We start from the raw sequence: 10,133 nt of genomic DNA, 5'->3' as shown, positions 1-10,133 counted from the left end.
AGAGGGACAGGGGGTGAGTGTCCCCAATGTCCCCAGGTGTGTCCCCAATGTCCCCAGGTGTGTCCCCAGGTGTCCCCAGGTGTGTCCCCAGGTGTGTCCCCAATGTCCCCAGGTGTGTCCCAGGTGTCCCCAGGTGTCACCTGTCCCTCCCCAGGTGTGTCCCCAATGTCCCAGGTGTGTCCCAGGTGTCCCCAATGTCCCCAGGTGTGTCCCCAGGTGTCCCCAGGTGTGTCCCCAGGTGTGTCCCCAATGTCCCCAGGTGTGTCCCAGGTGTCCCCAGGTGTCACCTGTCCCTCCCCAGGTGTGTCCCCAATGTCCCAGGTGTGTCCCAGGTGTGTCCCAGGTGTCCCCAATGTCCCAGGTGTGTCCCCAGGTGTGTCCCAGGTGTCCCCAGGTGTCACCTGTCCCTCCCCAGGTGTGTCCCAGGTGTGTCCCCAATGCCCCAGGTGTGTCCCAGGTGTCCCCAGGTGTCACCTGTCCCTCCCCAGGTGTGTCCCCAGGTGTCCCCAGGTGTGTCCCCAATGTCCCCAGGTGTCCCCAGGTGTGTCCCCAGGTGTCACCTGTCCCTCCCCAGGTGTGTCCCAGGTGTCCCCAGGTGTGTCCCAGGTGTGTCCCCCGGTGTCCCCAGGTGTCCCCAGGTGTCCCCAGGTGTGTCCCCAGGTGTCACCTGTCCCTCCCCAGGTGGGTGCACCGTCCAGCGCAGGTCGCTCGTCTCCAGCCTCGTGTCCAGCAGCGTCTCTGGGGGGGCGGGGGGGTCAGACCGGGGCCCAAAATATCCAAAAACCCCAAATACCCCCAAAAACCCCGGATATCCCCCAAAAACCCCAAATATCCCCCCAAAAACCCACAAATATCCCCCAAAAACCCCGGATATCCCCCCAAAAACCCCCGAATATCCCCCAAAAACCCCAAATACCCCCAAAAAAACCCCAAATACCCCCAAAAACCCCGGATATCCCCCAAAAACCCCAAAAATCACCAAAAACCCCCAAATATCCCCCAAAAACCCCCGAATATCCCCCAAAAACCCCAAATATCCCCAAGAAACCCTGAATATCTCCCAAAAACCCCGAATATCCCCCAAAAAACCCCAAATATCCCCCAAAAACCCCAAATATCCCCCAAAAACCCCGAATATCCCCCAAAAACCCAAAGCATCTCCCAAAAACCCCAAATCCACCAAAAAAAAACCCTAAAATCAGCCCAAAACACCCCAAAATCGCCCAGAACCCCCCATATATCCCACCAGAAAACCCAAATATTCCCCCCCAAAAACCCCAAATATCCCACCAGAAACCACAAATATCCCCCGAAAACCCCAAATCTGCCCCCAAAAACCTCAAATCCGCGCCAAAACCCCCAAATATCCCCCCCAAAAACCCCAAATCTCCCACCAGAAACCCCAAATCTGCCCCCAAAAACCCCAAATCTCCTCCTCAGAGGGTCCCGGGGGGGTTTTGGGGGTCCCGGGGGTTCCCAGGAGGGTCCCAGGGGGATTTTTGGGGGATTTTGGGGGGATTTTGGGGGTCCTTGGGGGTTTGGGGAGGTCTCGGGGGTCCCAGGGGAGTTTTGGGGGTCCCGGGGGTGGGTTTGGGGGGTCCCAGGGGGATTTTGGGGGTTCCCGGGGGGTTTTAGGGGTCCTGGGGGGCCCCGGGGGGGTTTTGGGGGTCCCAGGGGTGTTTTTGGGGGGTCCCAGGGGGATTTTGGGGGTTCCCGGGGGTCCCAGGGGGTTATGGGGATTCCAGGGGGGTTACGGGGGGTCTCAGGGATTTTTGGAGTTTTTGGGGGGTTTTTTGGGGGGTTTTTGGGGGGTCGCTCACCCTCCTCCGCCAGCCCCAGGGGGACCCAGAGCCACAGCAGCCACAGCCCCATGGCCGGGGGGGGGGGTCCCCAAATCCGGGGGGGTCCCAAAATCCTGAGGAAATCCCAAAATCCGGGAGGGGGATCCCAAAATATCCGAGGGAGTCAGAAAATCCAGAGGGGGATCCCAAAAATCCAGAGGGGGATCCCAAAAATCCGAGGAAATCACAAAATCCGAGAGGGATCCCAAAAATCCGAGGAAATCACAAAATCCAGGGGGGGTCCCAAAATCCAGGGGGGGGGATCCCAAAAATCCAGAGAGGATCCAAAAAGATCCAAGGGGGGATCTCAGAATCCAGGGGGGTCCCAAAACTTTTTGCAGGGATCCCGAAAAACTCCGGGGGGGATCCCAAAAAATTCCACGGGGACCCCAAAACCTCCCGGGAGGGTCCCGAAAACTCCGGGGGGGATCCCAAAAAATCTCCGGGGGGGGGGGTGGTCTCAAGAAATTCCAGAGGGCCCCAAAAATCCGGGGGAGACCCCAAAAAAATCCAGAGGAGGATCCCAAAAAACCCGAGGGAATCTCAAATCCGGGGGGGTCCCAAAAACCTTTTTTGGTTGGGGGGGGGGGTCCCAAAACCCCAGAGGGTCCCAAAACTTTTTGAAAGGACCCCAAAAACCCCGGGGGGTCCCCAAAAACCCCGGGGGGTCCCCAAAAACCCCGGGGGGGTCCCGGCCGCCCCCCCCCGCGCGGGTTTCGGGGGTCCCGGCGCCGTTTTTGGGGCGATTCGGGCGCGTTTGGGGCGGGCGGGGCCGCCCCCGCCCCTCCCCCCCCCGCCCCTCGGGGGTCGCGGGGGTCGCGGGGGGAGGGGCGGGGGGGGCGGGGTCCCCCCCCCACAGGAAAGGAGCCCCCCCCAACCCCTCCCCCACAGGAAAGGAGCCTTTGTTCGGGGCTTCCCGGGAGGGACCGGGAGGAACTGGGAGGGACTGGGAATGGACTGGGGGGGCTAAAATGGAACTGGGAGGGACTGGGGGGGACTGGGAGGGAATTGGGGGGGCTAAAATGGGACTGGGAGGAACTGGGGGGGACTGGGGGGGACTGGGAGGGAATTGGGGGGGCTAAAATGGGACTGGGAGGAACTGGGGGGGACTGGGAGGGAACTGGGAGGGAATTGGGGGGGACTGGGAGGGAATTGGGGGGGACTGGGAGGGACTGGGAGGGACTGGGAGGGACTGGGAGGGACTGGGGGGGAACTGGGAGGGACTGGGAATGGACTGGGGGGGCTAAAATGGAACTGGGGGGGACTGGGGGGGACTGGGAGGGACTGGGGGGGAACTGAGGGGGACTGGGGGGGAACTGGGAGGGACTGGGAGGGAATTGGGGGGGACTGGGGGGGACTGGGGGGGACTGGGGGGAACTGAGGGGGACTGGGGGGGAACTGGGAGGGACTGGGAGAGGTGAGAGGGAGAACTGGGAGGGACTGGGGGGGAACTGGGAGGGACTGGGATGGAATTGGGGGGGACTGGGAGGGACTGGGGGGGCTAAAATGAGACTGGGAGGAACTGGGAGGGACTGGGAGAGGATTGGGGGGGGACTGGGAACACTGGAGGGGGGCCCAAAATGTAACTGGGATGGACTGGGGGGAATTGGGGGGGCTAAAATGGGACTGGGAGGGAACTGGGAGGGACTGGGAATGGACTGGGAGGGAACTGGGAGGGACTGGGAGGGAATTGGGGGGGACTGGGAGGGACTGGAGGGACTGGGAATCACAGACTGGGACACTGGGAGGGACTGGGAGCACTGGAAGGGGCCCAAAATGCAACTGGGAGGGACTGGGATGGACTGGGGGGAACTGGGGGGTACTGGGAGCACTGGGAGGGACTGGGATGGAATTGGGGGGAACTGGGAGGGACTGGGAGCACTGGGGGGAACTGGGATGGACTGGGGGGTACTGGGAGGGACTGGGGGGGGTTCCAGTTTCTGACCCATTTTTGACGAGTACAAACCAGTACAGACCAGTTTGGGCCTGCACGGACCAGTAAAAAAAACCCAGTACAAACCAGTACAAACCAGTACAAAACCAGTATAAAACCAGGATAAACCAGTACAAACCAGTACAAAACCAGTATAAAACCAGGATAAACCAGTACAAACCAGTACAAAACCAGTATAAACCAGTACAAAACCAGTATAAACCAGTATAAAACCGGTACAAACCAGTATAAAACCAGTACAAACCAGTACAAACCAGTACAAACCAGTACAAAACCAGTACAAAGCAGTACAAACCATTACAAAACCAGTACAAACCAGTATAAAACCAGTACAAACCAGTATAAAACCGGTACAAACCAGTACAAAACCAGTATAAACCAGTACAAACCAGTACAAACCAGTACAAACCAGTACAAAACCAGTACAAAGCAGTACAAACCATTACAAAACCAGTACAAACCAGTATAAAACCAGTACAAACCAGTATAAAACCAGTACAAATCAGTACAAACCAGTATAAACCAGTACAAACCAGTACAAACCAGTGGCCATCGTCACCAACCCCTGCGTGGAAAGCGCCAATCGCTCGATTTTAAAGCTTTAAAAGTTTAACAGCGATAAAAAGGTTATAAAAGCAGTAACACAATTAGAGAAATAACGATTTGGGCAATTTGAATGAGGACGATTTGAGGCAACAAAAACAAAGAGTTAGGGACAGTCCGGGTCCCATTTCTGGGCAAAATGAGCCCAAAAAGGGACCCGGGTTAACAGAGGATTAACCCTTAACAGCAACAGCCTGTTGAATATTCATAGACCTCATTAGCGATGCATAAATTCCACTCAAACACAGGATTCCGTCTGCTCAGGGCGTTTCTTTTGATAATGAGGCAATAAATTCTTTTTTCTCTGAAGGATTCAGGCGTCCTCCTTTCTTTAAAAAAAAAAAAGGATGTATTTATATATATTTGTATATATATATATTTATATATATTTGTATATTCTCCTACACAGCATCGTTTCCATTTTAACAGTTTTTGTGACCTGAAACTGTATTTAACGCAGCACGTAACAGAATTGAAACAGCGTCGCTTTCCAACACACCACGTACAATGTTTATTTGAATATTTGCCAAAAGCCAATCACAAAACGCGGGCGTTTTTCACACTTAAAACGCGGGCAGCAGATGCCGCCGTCCCTTTGCCGCTTTTGGCAATTCTTTTATCTCGTGAGGTGGGACAGCCACCCGTGTTCTGGGACCGGCGGCTCGCTGGCTGAACGGCACAGGCATGGCTGGAGGGTTTGGAATTTTCCTCTTTGCGAATCTGGCCTCTGACTTCATCCCAGCCTGTTAGGTGGAAATTATCAAAAGATTTGGGCGAGTTTTCTAATTTTGGCATTAGTGCTGGCGAATTTTCAGGGTTCACTGTCTCATTTTGGGTCGAGAAATCTGTCCCAAACACTTGAGGGGACTCTGGAGCTATTTGGGAACAGTTCTTATTCAAAATTCTTTTGTGTTGGGATCAAAGAGCTGGCATTTGCAGGGGCAAAATAATTCTCTGTCTGTCCTGTATTTATTAAAGCAGCTGTCATATTCCAACCTCCTCCTCCTCCTCCTTGTCGCACGGTTTGTGTGCATGGATGTGGCTGTGCAGACGAATCGTGACACAAAGTAGTCCCACTGGGTGCTAGGAGTGTGGAAGGCGAAAACGCGGAGGGATACCAGGTGTGGGTTGTGAAGAGTAACGCGCTGCGGAGGGATCTCTCGGTGATGCGGCCCTGCCCTCCTCAAGGTCCGGCAGCGGCAGAGTTGCGGAAGGATACGTGCAAGGCGCTGCAGTTTTCCCCTGCAGTGGTGCCGTGTATAGACGCAGTGGCGGCAGAAGTGGCGTGAAAGGGCACAGGGATGCCGGCTGTGGCCGGACAGCGGCACGCAGCGACTCGGAACCGGGACCGGGCTGTGCCAAAGCTGCGGCAAACGCAGTGGTGATGGCGGCGGGGCTGTGGAGATAGAACTGCGCATGCGTGCGGCTGATCCCGGAAGCAGCGCTGTGGTTCCATGAGTCGGCGCGGAGTGATATCGCTGGTGCCGGGGTTGTAGCAACTGCGCATGCGTGGTTCGCGTCACTATGGCAGTGCGGGCAGTCATCATGGCGGCGGGCGGGCCGGGGCGTGCGGGAGGCAGTGGAGCTGCGGGAACGGGAACGGGGCTGCGGCTGCGGCTGCGGCTGCGGAAGGGAACGCCGGGACGGCCGCGGTTGCAGGAGGCGGCGGAGCTACGCCATCCAGCAGCTCTGAAGCGGGAGGGTGCGGTGGGGAAGGCGCGGCTCGGCCCCCGCCATGCAGCGGCGGCGGCAGGAGAGGGGAAGCGACCGCGGGTAGCGGCGGGGCGGCCTCGTCAGCGGGAGATGATCCCGGGGCGGCGGGAGTCTGCTGCGGGGGCGGGGGACAGGCGGCGGCTCGGCCGCGGCGTGCAGCCGCTGGGGGTGCGGTAGCTGCCGGCCCGGCGGCGCGTACCGGAGGCTGCGCTGGAGCGGCGGCAGGCGCGGCAGAGGCTGCAGACGCCGGTGCAGACGCCGCGGCGCCGGCACGGGGCGGCTGGGCGGGCTGGGGCGCCCCGGTCCCGGCGCAAGCGGGGCCGTGCCGGGCTCCCGCGGCAACGCGCACAGGGGGCGCTGGGGGCGCGGCGCGGCCGCGCCAGGGGCGCTCGGCACCGCAGATCCGGGAGCCACGGGGAACGGCAAAGACGCAGCAGCAGCGGCGGGACCGGGGCCAGCACCGGCCCCGCTGGGTCCGCAAAGGGGAGGGCAGGAGCGGCCGCACTCGCGGGTAACGGGGCGGGGGGGGAGAAGCGGCGGGATCAGCGGGGAGAGGAGGGGGCGGGGCCACGGTGACGCCGGTGGGCGGGCTCGTAGAGGCGGGATTAGGGGGCGGGGCCGCGAGGATGGCGGGAGCGGTGGGAGGGGCCGGGGGCGGGGCGGAAGGCGTGGGCAGGACCGCGGGTACCCGAGCTGTGCGGTCACGTGGGGGGCGTGTCCCGCCGGAGACTCGCGGCGGCGAGGGGCGGAGTCGCGGCAGGGGCGGAGCTCGGCGGGCTGGGAGCGGCCCCGCGGCAGCCATGGCCCGGCGGGAGATGCAAATAAACGGCTTGAAACACCTGGGTCTCAAAAGTCTCTGGGAAACGCGGCTGAACAGCAGCGCTGCGACAGTCGCGCTTTACGGCCCCTTTTGTGACAGTCGCGCTTTACGACCCCTTTCACGACAGCCGCGCTTTACGGCCCCTTTTGCGACAGTCGCGCTTTACGGCAGCCGCGCTTTACGGCCCCTTTTGCGACAGTCGCGCTTTACGGCAGCCGCGCTTTACGGCCCCTTTTGCGACAGTCGCACTTTACGGCAGCCGCGCTTTACGGCCCCTTTTGCGACAGTCGCACTTTACGGCAGCCGCGCTTTACGGCCCCTTTTGCGACAGTCGCACTTTACGGCAGCCGCGCTTTACGGTCCCTTTTGCGACAGTCGCGCTTTTGCGGCAGTCGCGCTTTTACGGCAGCCGCGCTTTACGGCCCCTTTAACGACAGTCATGCTTTACGGCAGCCGCGCTTTACGGCCCCTTTTGCGGCAGCCGCGCTTTACGACAGTCGCGCTTTACGGCACCTTTTACGACACCCGCGCTTTACGGCAGTCCCGCTTTACGGCAGCCGCTCTTTACGGCAGTTTTGCGGCAGTTGCGCTTTACGGCACCACCTTTTATGGAACTTTTTTGGTACTTTCCATCACTTTTTAGTTTTTATTCTGTTTTTCATTAATTTGTAATAAATATTTTTAAATTTAATTTTTAATTTAATTTTTATTTTTAATATTTCTATTTTTAAAGTTTTTAAAATTTTTTAAAGATTTTTTAAATTTTTCTATTTTTAAAGCATTTCTTGTTTTTTAATTGTATTTTTCATTTAATTTTTATTTTAATTTTTCTATTTTTTGAGCTTTTTATTTTTTTAATTTTATTTTTTATTTAATTATTTTTTAAAATTTTTCTATTTTTAAACTTTTTTTAAAATTTTATTTTATTTTTATTTTTTCTATTTTTAAAGCATTTTTTTATTTTTAAAATTTTGTTTTTTATTTTATTTTTATTTTTACTTTTCTATTTCTAAGCATTTTTTATTTTTTAATATTTTTACTTATTTTTAATTTTTCTATTTTTAAAGCATTTTTGTTTTTTTTATTTTATTTAGTTTTTTTAAATTTTTCTATATTTGAAGCATTTTTAAATTTTTTTAATTTTTATTTTTAATTTTTTTATTTTTAAGGGGTTTTTTCTAATTTTGTTTTTTATTTAATTTTTTTAAATTTCTCTACCTTTGAAGCATTTTTAATTTTTTTAGTTCTATTTTTTATTTTATTTTTATTTTTAATTTTTCTATTTTTACAGCTTTTAATTTTTTAATTTTTTTAATTTAATTTTTATGTTTAGTTTTTCTATTTTTAAAGCACTTTTTAATTTTGTTTTTTATTTATATTTACTTTAATTTTTCTTTTTTTAAAGCAGTTTTAATTTTTTTAATTTTTCTGTTTTGAAGCATTTATTTTATTTTTTAAATTTTTTTCTTTAATTTTTATTTTTAATATTTTTAAGCTTTATTTTTTAATTTGTTTTTTATTTAATTTTTAATTTTAGTTTTTCTATTTTCAAAGCATTTTTTATTTATTTAATTTTACTTTTTATTTATTTTTATATTTATTTTTTCTATTTTTGAAGCATTTATTTTATTTTTTAATTTTGTTTTTATTTAATTTTTATTTTTACTTTTTTGCATTTTTCAAGCTTTTATTTTATTTTTTAAATTTTTTTAAAAAATTTCCTATTTTTAAAGCATTTACTTTTTAAATTTTGTTTTTATTTAATTTTTACGGCAGTCGCGCTTTACGGCATTCCCTTTTTATGATGCTGTTTTCACAGTAGGGAACTGGGATGAGCTGGGGGGGCCTAAAATGGGACTGGGAGCGACTGGGAGCACTGGGGAGGATGAGAGGAGGGACTGGGGGGGAACTGGGATGGATTGGGAGGGAACTGGGATGGACTGGGGGGGAACTGGGATGGACTGGGGGGGAACTGGGATGGATTGGGAGGGAACTGGGATGGACTGGGGGGGAACTGGGATGGACTGGGGGGGAACTGGGATGGATTGGGGAGAACTGGGAGCTCTGGGGGGGACTAGGAGGGAACTGGGAGGTACTAGGGGGGGTGAGAGGAGGGACTGGGAGAGACTGGGGGGAACTGGGAGTACTGGGAGAGAACTGGGATAGACTGGGAGGGGACTGGGGGGAACTGGGATGGACTGGGAGTGGACTGGGGGAGAACTGGGATGGGCTGGGAGCACTGGGGGGGACTGGGGGGTGAGAGGAGGGACTGGGAGAGACTGGGATGGACTGGGGGGGAAACTGGGTGGCGTAAAATGGAACTGGGAGGGACTGGGAGCACTGGGGGGGTAACTTGAGGGGGCTAAAATGAAACTGGGATAGACTGGGGGGACTGGGAGGGATTTAGGGGACACTGGGGGTCAATTTCTGACCTATTTGTGACCAGTACAGACCAGTACAAACTGGAACGGGCCTGCACAGCCCTGTGCAGACCAGGACAAAACCAGTATGAGACCAGTGCAAACCAGTTTGTGCCTGCACACACCAGTAAAACACCACTACAAACAAGTACAAACTGGAATGGGCCTGCACGGGCCTGTGCAGACCAGTATGGGACCAGTAAAGAACAAGTACAAACCAGTACAGACCTGCATGGGCCTGCACAGACCAGTAAAACACCAGTACAGACCAGTACAAACTGGAACGGGCCTGCATGGGCCTATGCAGACCAGTATGGGACCAGTAAAGAACAAATACAAATCGGTACAGACCTGCATGGGCCTGCACAGACCATAAAACACCAGTACAAACCAATAAAAACCAGTACAGACCAGTATCCAATGTCACCAATCCCTGCGAACATTCCAATGGTTCTGGGGGGGGGCACTGGGAGCACTGGGGTGACACTGGGGTCACTGGGAGGTTACTGGGAGCACTGGGGGGCACTGGGGTGATACTGGGGGGCACTGGGAGGGCACTGGGAGCACTGGAGTAATACTGGGAGGGCACTGAGCAATACTGGGAGCACTGGGGGGGTACTGGTGGTACTGGGGGGGGCACTGGCGGCACTGGGGCTATACTGGGAGCACTGGGAAGGCACTGGGGTGTTACTGGGAGGGAACTGGAGTGATGCTGGGGGAACTGGGAGGGCACTGGGGGCACTGGGGGGGCACTGGCGGCACTGGAGCTATACTGGGAGCAC

The sequence above is a fragment of the Molothrus aeneus genome, unplaced genomic scaffold, assembly GCF_037042795.1.
Source record: "Molothrus aeneus isolate 106 unplaced genomic scaffold, BPBGC_Maene_1.0 scaffold_134, whole genome shotgun sequence".
Taxonomy (NCBI): domain Eukaryota; kingdom Metazoa; phylum Chordata; class Aves; order Passeriformes; family Icteridae; genus Molothrus; species Molothrus aeneus.
The sequence above is the reverse complement of the archived record's forward strand: the minus strand, read 5'-3'. Positions refer to the sequence as shown.